Source organism: Pelophylax lessonae, assembly GCF_965119305.1.
Source record: "Pelophylax lessonae genome assembly, chromosome: 8".
Classification (NCBI taxonomy): domain Eukaryota; kingdom Metazoa; phylum Chordata; class Amphibia; order Anura; family Ranidae; genus Pelophylax; species Pelophylax lessonae.
This window is the reverse complement of record NC_138775.1, coordinates 22,759,061-22,775,021: the sequence shown is the minus strand read 5'-3', so window position 1 is coordinate 22,775,021 and position 15,961 is coordinate 22,759,061. Positions and strand designations below refer to the sequence as shown.

The window sequence follows — 15,961 nt, the reverse complement described above, 5'->3', positions numbered from 1 at the left end:
ATGGATCACACTGCTGTCTTATACACACAATGCTCCGGGTCTCTGCCCACCTCCCTCTGGATCACACTGCTGCCTTATACACACAATGCTCCGGGTCTCTGCCCCCCTCCCCCTGGAACACACTGTTGCCTTATACACACAATGCTCCAGCTCTCTGCCCCATCCACATGGATCACACTGCTGTCTTATACACACAATGCTCCGGCTCTCTGCCCCACTCCCTCTGGATCACACTGCTGCCTTATACACAGAATGCTCCAGATCTCTGCCTCCTCCCCCTGGGTCACACTGCTGCCTTATACACACAATGCTCCGGCTCTGTCCCCTCCCCCTGGATCACACTACTGCCTTATACACACAATGCTCCAGCTCTCTGTCCCCTCCCCCTGAATCACACTGCTGCCTTATACACACAATGCTCCGGCTCTCTGCTCACCTCCCCCTGGATCACACTACTGCCTTATACACACAATGCTCCAGCTCTCTGTCCCCTCCCCCTGAATCACACTGCTGCCTTATACACACAATCCTCTGGCTCTCTGTCCCCCTCCCCCTGGATCACACTGCTGCCTTATACACACAATCCTCCGGCTCTCTTCCCCCCTCCCCGTGGATCACACTGCATTTGAATAACCGCTGTGCAAATACCATGTGACATAAAAAATTGCAACAATCGCCATTTTATTCTTTAGGTTCTCTGCTAAAAATAAATATATAATGTTTGGTGGTTATAAGTAATTTTCTAGCAAAAAATACGGATTTATACTTGTAAATAAAAAGTGCCAGAAAAGGTGGATATAAATACAGGATGGGAAGCAGTTAATGCTTTTGCTATTGAGCCGCCCCCCACCCCACACACACAGCGTTGATCCTTGCCAGTTCTTGTAAAGCATTGGAATTATTATTAGAAAGCGGCATCCTCTGCATTCCATCCCTTCACAAGGTCATGTGCCGCACGGTATTATTACCCCCCACATGTGGCGCACATGAATAGATCAGCAATAAGAATAGCTGGTAGGCAATATAGGGGAGAGCAATGCATGGCTCAGGAGACAGAAATTCCCGTTATGCGAGGCCAGCCTCCACGGTGAGATGCCGATGGCTGTGCCAGGGAAGTTACTTTCTGTGCAGGCAGAGACAAGCAACGTCCTGGCTCGGTGTGTCATAAACCTGAAAGATGGCATGCTGTGCGCCGCGCCAAATGAACTGAAGAGCTCCCAGCCCCCACTCATGCCTGAGACCGCCACTTATAAGCCAGAGCAGCAATTCAGTAACTATATCATACAAGTCTGCATTAACACCTTTCTAACGTGTGCCAGTACACAGCAATGGTATCTTTTTTTTTTTTCACAACCTCCACCTTTTAAAAACCATCTGGTGACTTTATCTAGGCTCATAAACTATATTGCCAAAAGTATTGGGACGCCTGCCTTTACACGCACATGAAGTTTAATGGCATCCCAGTCTTGGTCCGTAGGGTTCAATATTGAGTTGGCCCACCCTTTGCAGCTATAACAGCTTCAACTCTTCTGGGAAGGCTGTCCACAAGGTTTAGGAGTGTCTATGGGAATGTTTGACCATTCTTCCAGAAGCGCATTTGTGAGGTCAGGCACTGATGTTGGAGAAAAGGCCGGGCTCACAGTCTCCGCTCAAATTCATCCCAAAGGTGTTCTGTCAAGTTGAGGTCAGGACTCTGTGCAGGCCAGTCAAGTTCCTCCACCCCAAACTGGCTTATCCATGTCTTTATGGACCTTGCTTTGTGCACTGGTGCGCAGCCATGTTGGAACAGGAAGGGACTGTCCCCAAACTGTTCCCACGGAGTTGGGAGCATGAAATTGTCCAAAATGTCTTGGTATGCTGAGGCCTTAAGAGTTCCCTTCACTGGAACTAAGGGGCCAAGCCCAACCCATGGAAAAACAACCCCACACCATAATCCCTCCTCCACCACATTATTTAGATCAGTGCTCCTCAACCCTGGTCCTCAGGGCCCACTAATAGGCCAGGTTTGCAAGATAACTGAAATACATCCCAGGTGATATAATTTGCTGCTCAGTGATTGCAGTACTCTAGTCTGCATCTCCCCAAGGTAATACTTAAAATCAGGCCTGTTAGTGAGGACTGGAGTTGAGGACCACTGATTTAGACCAGTGCACAAAGGAAGGTCCATAAAGACATGGATGAGCGAGTTTGGGGTGGAGGAACTTGACTGGCCTGCACAGAGTCCTGACCTCAACCTGATTGCTCTAATTCATCCCAAAAGGTGTTCTATAGGGTTGAGGTCAGGACTCTGTGCAGGCCAGTCAAGTTCCTCCACCCCAAACTCGCTCATCCATGTCTTTATGGACATTGCTTTGTGCACTGGTCCAAATCATTTGGTGGAGGAGGGATTATGGTGTGGGGTTGTGTGTGACCTGCTGATCTACTGGGATTTTCACGCAAAGCCATCTCTCGGGTTTACAGAGAATGGTGGGAAAAAGAGAAAATATCCAGTGAGCGGCATTTGTGTGGAGGAAAATGCCTTGTTGATGTCAGAGGTCAAAGGAGAATGGGTAGACTGGTTCCAGATGATAGAAAGGCAACAGTAACTCAAATAACCACTCGTTACATCCAAGGTATGCAGAATACCATGGGAGATTGGCATCATGGATGTGCAGCTGACAAATCTGCAGCAACTGTGTGAAGCTATCATGTCACTATGGAGGAAAATCTCTGAGGAATGTTTCCAACACCTTGTTGAATCTATGCCACGAAGAATGAAGGCAAAAGGGGGGTCCAACCCGCTACTAGCAAGGTGTACCTAAAAAAGTGGCCGGTGAGTGTACAAACTCCATGCAGACAGAATCTCTGCTGGAAACTGAACCCAGGATAGAACAAAAGTGACATAAGCGGGTTTTGCTTTGGAAATGGGTGTGCACTGGTATTTCTCCCGCATTATCAATAACCCCATGTAATGAGGTAACAGGATGTCTATGTGCAGCGAGGGGGAGACCCAATATTTGAATCTTCAGGGGGGGTTACTCAATACCGTCATTGTACCCTCCCTATGACTGCGACGTGCCAGTGTGTGACAGCCATCCCGGGTACCAAACCATGGCAGCTTGCTGAACAAAGAAGTTGTATTTACCTAAGCAAAGATAAAACTATTCTGGTGTTTCGGTGTTGGAGGAAGTCTTGCGATTATCGGTGTTGACTTTCCCATAAAGGGTGAGGGTTAAGGGCACCAAACAGCTCACCCTCCTGGTTGTTATCATCCAGCAGGTCCCACATCTGGCTCCTGTCAGCCCCATCCACTTCATACTTCATTGGACCCCCCTTTGATGGTGCCTGCATGGGACCTCCCTGTGATGGTGCCTGCATAGGACCTCCCTTTGATGGTGCCTGCATAGGACCTCCCTTTGATGGTGCCTGCATGGGACCTCCCTGTGATGGTGCCTGCAAAGGACCTCCCTGTGATGGTGCCTGCATAGGACCCCCCTTTGATGGTGCCTGCATAGGATCTCCCTTTGATGGTGCCTGCATAGGACCTCCCTGTGATGGTGCCTGCATTGGACCTCCCTTTGATGGTGCTTGCATAGGACCTCCCTTTGATAGTGCCTGCATAGGACCTTCATGTGATGGTGCCTGCATAGGACCTCCCTTTGATGGTGCCTGCATAGGACCTCCCTTTGATGGTGCCTGCAATGGACCTCCCTTTGATGGTGCCTGCAGAGGACCTCCCTTTGATGGTGCCTGCATAGGACCTCCCTTTGATGGTGCCTGCATAGGACTTCCCATTGATGGTGCCTGCACAGGACCTCCCTGTGATGGTGCCTGCATAGGACCTCCCTTTGATGGTGCCTGCATAAGTCCTCCCTTTGATGGTGCCTGCATAGGACCTCCCTTTGATGGTGCCTGCATAGGACCTCCCTTTGATGGTCCCGAAATAGGACCTCCCTTTGATGGTGCCTGCATAGGGCCAACACCACGTAGCAAAGCCAATAGGGGGACACCAGTTGCTTTCTATCTGTCTGAATGGGTGACATTCTTAAAAGTCTTACTACTGACCACCAATAGGGTATACGATAGAGAAGGCCACAGCCATTGAATATACCCAGAAGAAGGTTCATTAAACACAATACAAAAGTGGGTAACCGGTGTGTTTCCAGGGCTGAAAACTCGCCCTTCCTCAGAGGTATTACAGATAAAGTGCTAGCCCAGCAGGTCCAGCACTCCTACAACACACACCTACTACTAGTCACCAATATGAGGAGCATTTCCCATTGATGCCTGATGAATCGGGTTTAGAAAGGCTTCCTGGAGACCTGTAAATGACTTTAGCGGTTCCTCTGGGGGATAATAAGGTTGAGAATTACTAATTTAGAGTGTTTTTATGGGAGATACATTTAGGGGAGTTCAGTTTTCTTTTCTTTTTTGCCTTTTTTGTTATTTATTTGTTTCTTTTTTTTTTTACCTTTATTTATTTATTTATTTTTATTTATGACCTTTTCATTTCTTCAGGAGTCGTGTCGCCATAGTGTGAACCGAGCCTGAATGTTTTATCTGTAATTAGCTGCTCATTTTCAGAGTGTATATTTTATTGTAATCACAATATTACAGGGTTTACACAAAAAAATGATGCATCACATAACAACAAATGTGCCATAAATAAAAAAAAAAAAAAAAGTCTTTCAAAATATCATATAAAGTGCCCAAGTGCTCCAAACTCCAAAATACAAGGTGCAGAAATGCTTCATGTAAAACATGCCGTGGAGTGTGCCACTGCCACACTCCCCTCTTATATCCCCACTCACCAGAAAGAATGGACCCACAGCTTTTCAGTCTGGGGGGTCAACCAAGCTTGTGTCTGGTGAGATGGAATCCAGCCCGCTAAACAATTAAATCAGGTCCCACCAATTGTTGGTCCCGGGGTGACTTTAGTGACCTTTGGGCTCAATGAAATTAATGGTACCCATAGTGAAGTACAGTAAAAAAAAAAAAACACGTATTGCGCAGAATAAAAATTACTTACAACAGGGGTGGTCAAACTCAATTTCATTGAGGGCTGCAAAAGCATTATGGTGGTCCTCTAAGGGTCACTTGTATACATTTATTAAGTCATTTTTGTCTCTGAGAATAGGTGTAGGAACCAGGCCCCCCCCGCCACCCCCCACTAAACTGCATCAAACTATGAGTGTGGCCAAATTGCACTAACAGTGAGATAAAATACCAGGAGAGAGGTATGTGCGGAGCTCAGGGATGCACTATGTACAGAGTGCAGAGTCCAGGGGTGCGCTACATACAGAGTGCAGAGTTTAGAGGTGCACTACGTACAGAGTACAGGAGTGCGCTGTGTACAGAGTGCAGTATTGAGGAGTGTATTACATACTGAGTGCAGGGTTTAGGGGTGTGCTATGGAATCAGCACAGGCTGATCTTTCACAGGCTGTTCCCATCTCTCTTCCGCCCCTTTCCCTGGGTGAGAGGGCCACATGAAAAGGCCTGGAGGTCCTGGTTTGGCTTGTGGCCCATGGGGTGCACTACATACAGAGCGCAGAGTTTAGAGGTGCGCTACATACAGAGTGCAGAGTTTAGAGGTGCACTACGTACAGAGTTCAGGAGTGCGCTGTGTACAGAGTGCAGTATTGAGGAGTGTGCTACATACTGAGTGCAGGGTTTAGGGGTGTGCTATGCACAGTGTGCAGGAATTTAGCACAGGCTGATCTTTCACAGGCTGTTCACATCTCCCTTCCGCCCCTTCCCCTGAGTGCGAGGGCCACATGAAAAGTCCTGGAGGGCCTGGATTGGCACGTTGCCCATGGGGTGCACTACATACAGAGCGCAGAGTTTAGAGGTGCGCTACATACAGAGTGCAGAGTTTAGAGGTGCACTACATACAGAGTTCAGGAGTGCGCTGTGTACAGAGTGCAGTATTGAGGAGTGTGCTACATACTGAGTGCAGGGTTTAGGGGCGTGCTATGGAATCAGCACAAACTGATCTTTCACAGGCTGTTCACATCTCCCTTCCGCCCCTTCCCCTGGGTGCGAGGGCCACATGAAAAGTCCTGGAGGGCCTGGATTGGCACGTGGCCCATGGGGTGCAATACAAACAGAGTGTAAAGTTTAGAGGTTCGCTACATAAAGAGTGCAGAGTTTAGAGGTGCACTACGTACAGAGTTCAGGAGTGCGCTGTGTACAGCGTGCAGTATTGAGGAGTGTGCTACATACTGAGTGCAGGGTTTAGGGGTGTTCTATGCACAGTGTACAGGAATCAGCACAGTCTGATCTTTCACCGGCTGTTCACATCTCTCTTCCGCCCCTTCCCCTGGGTGCGAGGGCCACATGAAAAGGCTTGGAGGGCCTGGTTTGGCCGGTGGCCTGTGGGGTGCGCTACATACAGAGTGCAGAGTTTAGAGGTGCATTACGTACAGAGTTCAGGAGTGCGCTGCGTACAGAGTGAAGTATTGAGGAGTGTGCTACATACAGAGTGCAGAGTTTAGAGGTGCACTACGTACAGAGTTCAGGAGTGCGCTGCGTACAGAGTGAAGTATTGAGGAGTGTGCTACATACTGAGTGCAGGGTTTAGGGTTGTGTTATTCACAGTGTGCATGAATCAGCTCTCTTTCACAGGCTGTTCACATCTCTCTTCCACCCCTTCCAATGGGTGTGAGGACCACATGAAAAGGCCTGGAGGGCCTGATTTGGCCCACGGGCCTTGTGTTTGACACATGTGACTTACAAGATTCACAGAAAACACAGGCATATAGCAATATCAGAGGCTCTTCCTGGTTGGCCACTGGTTCCCCCCTCCCCCCCGTGTGCACATCACATATATAACAGCAGTTAAGTCACGGAGACATATTTTCCTAACTAGTTTGGCAAGCAATACATATCCTCCTCATACAGATGTGCCCTGTAACATTTTATCTATGGCAATTAACATTCCCAGCTTCACACTTATCTGTGATCTTGATAGTTACAGGAGAACAGAGAGAAAGACAGGGAGAGAAGGGGGGTCTAAACTGCGCTGCTTGACTGTCCTTGTCTCTGTAGTACTACAGGGATCGTCAGAATCAATCATTTTGTTTTGCTAATTTATCCGCCATTCTAGAAGGCTTTCCAGGTGATGCCACATTGATAAGTAGATTGTTAGTTATAAAAAGAAAAGCAGCAAAATAGATCTCCTGCAGCCAGCAAAAATAAATCCCCAACACAACAATGCCCCCCACAACAAAATACCCCCCCTGCAACAATAGACCCCCCATCAGCAACAACAGATCTCCCAGCAGCCAGCATCGACAGAACTTTCAGCAGCCAGTAACCTTAGAGCCCTCTCTCAAAGTAGATCCCTCCCAGCAACTGACCCCTCAGGAATATAAAAACCCCTCCCAGCAACAATAGATCCTCCACTAGCAACAATAGACCTCCCCAACAACAATAGACCCCACACAAAAATAGATTGCCACCAACTACATAAGACTCCACAGCGGCCATCATCAATTGACCCTCCAGCACACCCCTTGCCATAACATACATTTAATGCTGGAGGTGCCTGAACTGCGTTCCCCTTGTAAAAAAAAAGCCATATATATATATATATATATATATATATATATATATAAAGAAAGGTACTCACCGTCACTGGAAGTGAAAGACAGATACTTAATAGTTTGGATGGCTTCAAGTGGGACAGAAATATTTGTCAGCAATATCTCTCAAGAAATATGAAGATTTAATCCCACTTTACACTGGGAGACCTATAGCCTGTTGCCATGAAGTCTGACTTCTAAATAATCATAGCAATACGTAGATGTGTATTCCATGGACTTCAATGTAGGAGACAGACAGACTGTCATTGGCAGTATTGTCCTATTGTCTGTTTTGAGGTGGGATGTGGATTGGGTTAATTCTGCCTGTCCCATTGTTAAATGTTAATGAGCCCACATTGTTCTGTCCAGATGGCAAGATAATTAGTTCAGGTTAATACGTTTCTGTATACAATTTCATCTGCATATGATAATGTAATCAGGTACGTTGTTGGCTAGCTTTGTATGAGGGCGGCTGGGAAAATCTGGTATATATGTTCATGACTGCAAGGAAGACGTATACTGACGGAAGACCACAAGTGCAGTGTGGGTCGGCGGTTCCATTACAATATATATTTATATACACATATATATATATATATATATATATATATATATATATATATATATACTGTATATATATATCCAAAGACATGCTGGTAGGTTAATTGGATCCTGTATAAAAATTGGCCCTACTATCTATGTATGAATGTGAGTTAGGGACCTTAGGTTGTAAGCTCCTTGAGGGCAGGGACTGATGTGAATGTGTAATGTATATGTAAAGCGCTGCATAAATTGACAGCTCTATATAAGAACCTGAAATAAATAAATATATATATATATATATATATATATATATATATATATATATATATATATATATATATATATATATATATATATATATATATAATATATTTTTTTAATTTAGGTATTTATGTATTCAATTATTTTAACCAAGACAAAGCCTTATATTAATAATTCAACTGCTGATTGGTTACCCTGGATTTTGGATCCTTGGAACATTGTCTTTTTGCTTATGTTGATACAATAGGCATCTTGTGTGTTTTTCAGTTTGTGATCGGGAAAGGGTTAAATTTTGCACTGCTTCTAGAAATCACACACCAGCTGGGATGCCAACCTCCCCCCCCTCCCCCCCCCCCCCCAGTCCTCTTTCCAAGTGTTACTCTCCAGAGATGGCACCTATTGGGGTCCTGCCAATACCCTGAGCTCCTTTAATGGAAATCAATGAATAACATTAGCGCTGGCTGCCTTTCAAAGGTTTCAGCTTAACATTTAATCACTTTCAATTGTCAGCGGTGACGGATAGCGCCTTAGATGCAGGCTAAGGGATGTGAAGGCGGCATGGCCTGTCCGGGCAGCCATAGCACAAGGCTCCGTCTTGTACACCAATGTTGTACTACTAGGCCTTGAGATAGGAGCTGACGATCCACCTGAGTTTGCAGATAAAAGCTGTAGAGCTGTCTGGATCTCTTTAACTTGAAAGCCGAGAGGAGGCTGTAAAGATCAATACCAAGTCATCAGCTTGTTTTATTCCCTTGAATGCCAGGACATTTATAAATGTACTTTGGTAGACAAGGGATTAATAGTCCACCGCTATGAGCACTGGTGCATTTTCCTGAACTCTGCAGGTGCAGGCACTGTGGAGTAATTAAAGCTGAATTCCAGCAATGATCTTATTTCTGTACTTACATTGGTCCAGCTTGGCACAATCTCCTGTAAGTATGCATATCCCATATCTCAGAGTGGGGAAGCTGACAATCGCCATATTAGCCGGCGCTATTGCTTTGATTGCTGCTATTTCCTGAATCCTTTGAAGAGCAGATGCTCCGCAGTGGCTGCAGCTACAAAGGTCAGTAAGGGCTTTTTCATCAGTTTACTGCTTGTAAATATTTTAAAAGAGAAGTATGGGGTATTTTTATTTTTTTTCAAGCATACTTAACTAGCTGGATGCTGCATCTGTCCCCTGCCGGCTCTAACACTGAAAACTGAGCGATCAAATGCTGCGATTACTCGGTTCCCAGAGCATTTAAAAATCTATTTTTTTCATCCTTGTAGACCAATTTGTATTCTGCTACATATTTTTGGTAAAAAAAAAAATCGTAATAAGGGTATTTTGATTGATTTGTGCAAAAGTTATCGCGTCTACAAACTACGGGAAAGATTTATGTCATTTTATTTATTTATTTTTTTTACTGGTAATGGCGGCGATCAGCGATTTTTAGCGGGACTGCGACATTGCGGTGGACAGATCGGACCCCTAACTGACATTTTTATGCACTTTTGGGGGGACCAGTGACATTACAGTAATCAGCGCTAAAAATATGCACTGTTACTGTAATAATGACACTGGCAGGGAAGGGGGTTAACACAGTGGGTGATCAAGGGGTTAAATGTAAGCCTAGGGGAGTGTTTCTAACTGTATGGGGGCGGGGCTTGTGAAATGATCATAGAGACCTGTGTCTTGTACCAGCCCTGGCTCACGGTCACATGTGGGTGGTCTACATGTACAATAAATACTTCTCCAGACGGATATCCACCCATCAAGACATGCTGATATTTGCATAACTCCTCCCAAGACCCAGCCCACTGCTTGTATCAGGACTGAGGGCTCTTGGGAGGAGTACAGAGGCAGGGGGCTGTGATGTTTTCAGGAAGCGCCCCCTGTTGGCCCCTCCCACTCGCAATGATCTGCCTGCATTGCATTAAGAAGCACAGAGAACCAGTTATGGTGTCACTTGGTCTAAAATAAGGTACATAATAAATATTGGAAGATTTTGCAAGTTGATGAGGGAGGGAGAACCAAGGAAGGCAAAATACCAGCAAGTGGAAAGAGTCGGCGGATTTTACATCGATCTCATTTCACGTGGGAGTCACACGGGATTCGATCCAAATGTAGAATCTGGATGAGATTGAATAAAGTGACACTTTAATAAAGTATCACTTGCCAAGTTGGCCACACACATTGTCACTGTTGTTGATTTTTATTTTTTTTACCCTTTGCAGTATTAGAGCCGGTTCACAAATATGCGATAACAGACATCGCATGTAATTCGGAGCGCACTGCTCTGAAAATCACATGCGATGTCTGTGCGCTGCAAATTCAGCCATATAGATTGTATAAAGATTGTATGGCTGAATTTTCATCGCATTTGGACCAAAGTTAAAGTAACGCAGTGCCGAATCGCAAAATATGGCCTGGTCATTAAGGGGGTTAACCAAGGTGCGTGAACAAGTATCCGGGAGGGGGAGGGACGGTCACGCACTGCCGGTGTTTTCCGGATCACTTTCAACACGTGGAAGCTCTTTGTTGTCGCTGCTTGGGCTTTGTGGTTCACCCCATAGGCTTTATAGACCTTTGCTTTTTGTTGGATATTTTGCGCTGAACTTCATTTAGGCTGCGTTCACATCTAGGTGTTGCTATTTTACAGGCGTTTTAATAGGCGTTTTTTACAGGTAAAATGCCTGTAAAATGCTCTATATTAAGTATATGGGGCAAAAACGCCTGTAATCTGCCCAAAAAGAAGCTCATGTACTTTTTGGAGCGTCGGGCGTTTTGCTCAAGGCGTCGGAACGCTCAGATGTGAACAGGGGTCATTGAATTGAATAGGATTTGTCTTGTTGAGTGTTTTTTGAGCTGGTCCTTAGAGCTGAAAAACTCCCCAAAACGCCTACATGTGAACGGAGCCTTAAGCCCCGTACACACGTACCGATCGTCGGCCGACCGATCGGCTGTCTTTTGTCCCCGGGCTGTCGTGTCTGCTGAAAAGTGCAAAAGACTGCACACGAATTTTGTCTGCCGACTGCAGAAGTGATGTCATGTGATGGTTAACTTTCCCTGTGTTTTTTCTTTTCTGAGCATGCCCAGTCTTGCAAATCTGCTGTCTGTCGGCCGAATTCTGTACTGACTGGCGAACAATCGGCCGTTCTGGTGTCGGCATACAAAAATTTTAATGCTTGCACGACAGATTCTGTTCGGCCGAAAGTGCGCTGTCGGCTGTCGGAAGCATCATACTAACAAGCCGAAAATCGGCCGATCGGTCGTCGGCCGAATCTTTTCGGCCGACAATCTGCACGGGTGTACGGGCCTTTAGGCTGCATTCATACATATGACTGTGCTCATAATTTATGACTTTATGAGTCATAAATGAACTGCCTCCTGCCAGCCCCACTGTGTGTTGTATGAGTGCAGGGGGACATCGGTCATGTGACCAGTTCAGACCCCCCCATAGCACACCGCGGGAAGGACCAGCGCTATATATAGAAGAGTGAAGAGAATACGCTCTGTGTACATTATTACATTTATATATAGATCATGCTGATCCCAGCCTGGCTATTGGCAGTCCGTAACAGGTGCTGAGCACCTAAACTGCCAGTGTGCACCAGACGTTGCATTTCCTTCTATGCATTAATATCTATCTATCTATCTATCTATCTATCTATCTATCTATCTATCTATCTATCTATCTATCTATCTATCTATCTATCTATCTATCTATCTATCTATCTATCTATCTATCTATCTATCTATCTATCTATCTATCTATCTATCTATCTATCTATCTGTGCATCAAGCAGATTCTCAGTACCTAAACTGCCAATGGGCACCAGGAGTGGCCTTATTGATACATTGTTGCATTTCCTTTATGCATATATGTGTGTGTGTGTATATATATATATATACACATATGTGCACAAAGCATTATAAAGCAGGTGTTCATTGACTTAACTGCCAATGCACACCAGAGGTTGCCTTATTGATACATTGTTGCGTTGCATTTCATCTATCTATCTATCTAGTTGATGCTGAGCAAGTCAATGATTTGAAACAAGCATGCAACCAGTGAAGTCTATCTATCTATCTATCTATCTATCTATCTATCTATCTATCTATCTATCTATCTATCTATCTATCTATCTATCTATCTATCTATCTATCTATCTATCTATCTATCTATATATCTTGATATGTGCACAAAGCATCATCAAGCAGTTGTTCAGTACCTAAACTGCCAATAGCCAACAGGATTGCCTTATTGATACATTGCTGCATTTCTTTTCTGCATTAATATCTATAAGTCTGTCTCTAAATATATATATATATAAAGAGAGAGAGAGAGAGAGAGAGAGATACATATGTACACAAAGCATCATCAACCAGTTCCCCAGTACCTAAACCACTAATATGCACCAGAGGTCACCTGGTTGACACAGTGTTGCATTTCATATATATATGTATATGTACACAAAACATTTTTAACCTCCCTGGCGGTATTCCAGAGTGTGGCTCGGGGTGGGATTTCACTGCCATTAGCAGTAACCCCGAGCCTCACTCGGGGTACCGCCAGGGAGCATCGCTGGATCCTGGTAGAGGGTTACTTACCTTGTCACCGGGATCCAGCGATGTGTCCCATTCCCTGCACCATACGGCAGCCGGATCTTCCGCCCGATGCTTGTGAGCCCCGGCTTCCGTCTCCTGCGACGTGACGTTTGCAGGGGGGTGGAACCGGAGGCAAATTTGAAAAGTAAAAAACACAAACACACGGATTTCATTACAAAATAAAATAAATTGACATTAGTTTACCCCCCCCCCCCCAGTGCCCTTTCCTGCAGTTTTACTGTACTATATATATATATATATATATATATATATATGTGTGTGTGTGTGTATGTGTGTATATATGTATATATATATATAAAGAGAGAGAGATAAATATACACGTATATCTATATACAGTACAGTATATATGTACACACACACACACACACACACACATATATATACATATATATATAAAATATATGTATACGTGTATATATATATATGTATATATATATATATATATATATATATATATATACCTTAACTTATTTATAGTCATTTATTGTATTATAACTTTTGATTTTGTGTTTCAAACTTTATCATACCCGAGATGTTATAAAGAAGAACGCACAGTAAAAAAAAAAATCATATGCAAATAGTTGGTTTGGGCTGCTCGGAATCAATAAATTCATTAGAAATATATTATTATAAAGCCATTTCATTAATGACAGAGAGGATGATGGGAGGGGGATAAAAACTGCACTAGAATGTGAGCTAGATGATGAGGGGTGTCTTCATACAGCTCTGATAGCAAAAGTTTCACTTCTTTTCGGGATTTATCCGCTAGATTGAATTGGATCCCCCTTTATTCCCAATCCTTTAGATGGAATGCATGGTGTAAGGAGAAGTAATGTGGAGAACAGGGATAAATATTTTCCCTGTCCATGCCAGAGGTTTAGCCATTGAAGCTTTCCAAGAAATAATTGAAAGAGAACTCCGTGTTTTGAAAACAGATCCTGGCAACCCCCTTAGACCCAACCTGAGTATGGAAGAGTTCAATGCCATTAAACATTGCAGGAGAATAATCAATCGGTCATTAGGGAGGCTGATAAGGGCGGTGCAGTGGGGGTGCTCAGCAATGAACAATATCGCACTGAAACTTTGAGACCATTTAGGCTCCATTCACACCTGGGCGTTTTCAGCTCCAAAAACGCTCAAAAGAAACGCTTCCAAAACGCCCAACAAGTAAAACCCCATTCATTTAAATGGCCCCTGTTCACATCTGAGCGTTTTGCAAAACGCCTGTAGCTGAAAAAAGTACATGAGCTTCTTTTTGGGCTGATTACCAGCGTTTTTGATAGATGTCAATGAAAAACGCCTGAAAAAATCGCGGTAAAATCGCGGTAAAATCGCGGTAAAAATCGCGGTAAAATCGCGGTAAAAAACGCTACGCTCAAGTGTGAATGCAGCCTAAGTGCTGCCAATACATATCGCCCCATTATATACAATCCCACAGAAACATTCAAAATGTCTTTATTTAGATGTCTTTATATATATAAAGAGAGAGAGATACATATGATTATGTACACAAAGCATCATCAAGCAGTTCCTCAGTACCTAAACCACTAGTGTGCACCAGAGGTCACCTGATTGATACATTGTTGCATTTCCTTTATGCCTTAATACTTCTATCTATCTTGATACATATGTGCACAAAGCATCATCAAGCAGGTGTTCAGTACTGCCAATCGGCATCAGAGGTTGCCTTATTGATAAATTGTTGCATTTCCTTTATACATTAATATCTATAACAAGAGAGAGAGGAAAGAGAGAGAGAGAAGAGGGAGAATGAGCGAGAGAGAGACAGAGAGAGAGGGGGAGAGAAGAGGGAGAGAGAGAGAGAAGAGGGAGAGGGAGAGAGAGAGGGAGAGAGAAGAGGGAGAGGGAGAGAGAGAGAGAGAGAGAAGAGGGAGAATGAGAGAGAGAAGAGGGAGAACGAAAGAGAGAAGAAGGAGAGAGGGGGGAGAGAGAGATAGAAGAGGGAGAACGAGAGAGAGAGGGAGAGAGAGAGAGAGAGAGAAAAGGGAGAGAGAGGGAGAGAGAGAGAGAGAGAAGAGGGAGAGAAGAGGGAGAACGAGAGAGAGAGAGAGAGAAGAGGGAGAGAGAGAGAGAGAGAAGAGGGGGAGAGAGAGAGAGAGAGAGAGAGAGAGAGAAGAGGGAGAAAGAGAGAGAGAGAGAAGAGGGAGAAAGAGAGAGAGAGAGAAAGAGATAGAAGAGGGAGAGAGAGAGAGAAGAGGGAGAAAGAGAGAGAGAGAGAGAGAAGAGGGAGAGAGAGAGAAGAGGGAGAAAGAGGGAGAAAGAGGGAGAAAGAGAAAGAAGAGGGAGAGAGAGAGAAGAGGGAGAGAGAGAGAGAGAGAGAGAAGAGGGAGAGAGAGAGAGAGGAGAGAGTGAGAGGAGGGAGGGCGAGAGAAGAGGGAGAAAAAGAGAGAGAGAAAAGAGGTGGAGAGAGAGGAGAGAGAGAGGAGAGAAATAAGAGCGAGAGAAAGAGAGAGAGGAGAGAAAGAGGAGAGAGAGAGAAGAGATAGAGGGAGAGAGAGGAGAGATAGAGGGAGAGAAGAGAGAAAAAGGAGAGCGAGAGATGAAAGAGACGAGAGAGGAGAGATAGAGAGAGGGAGAGAAATAGAAGAGAGAGAGAAGGGAGACAGGAGAGAGATTGAATTTTTGAATTTTTGAATTTTGAGATGTAAAGAGAGAGAGAAGAGAGAGAGAGAAGAGGGAGAAAGAGAGAGAGAGGGGGAGAAAGGAGAGAGGGAAGAGAGAGCTAAGGGGGAGAGAGAGAGAGAGAGGAGGGAGAGGAGAGAGGGAAGAGAAAGAGAAGAGAGAGGAAAGGGGGAGAGAGAGAAGAGAGAGAGAGAGAGAAAGAAGGGGGGGGGGGAGAGAGAGAGGAGAGAAAAGAGAGAGGGAAGAGAGAAGAGAGAGGAAAGGGAGAGAGAGAGAGAGAAGAGCGAGAGAGAGAAAGAGATGCACAAAGCATTTTTAAGCAGTTGCTCAGCTCT

The 15,961-nt window shown here is 44.7% G+C and overlaps 1 protein-coding gene across 1 annotated transcript in view; it reads right to left on the bottom strand.

Moving 5' to 3' along the window:
* Positions 1–15,961, bottom strand: part of LOC309561446 (sodium- and chloride-dependent creatine transporter 1-like) — a 109,946-nt gene that overhangs the window by 92,586 nt on the left and 1,399 nt on the right. The window lies entirely within an intron of this gene.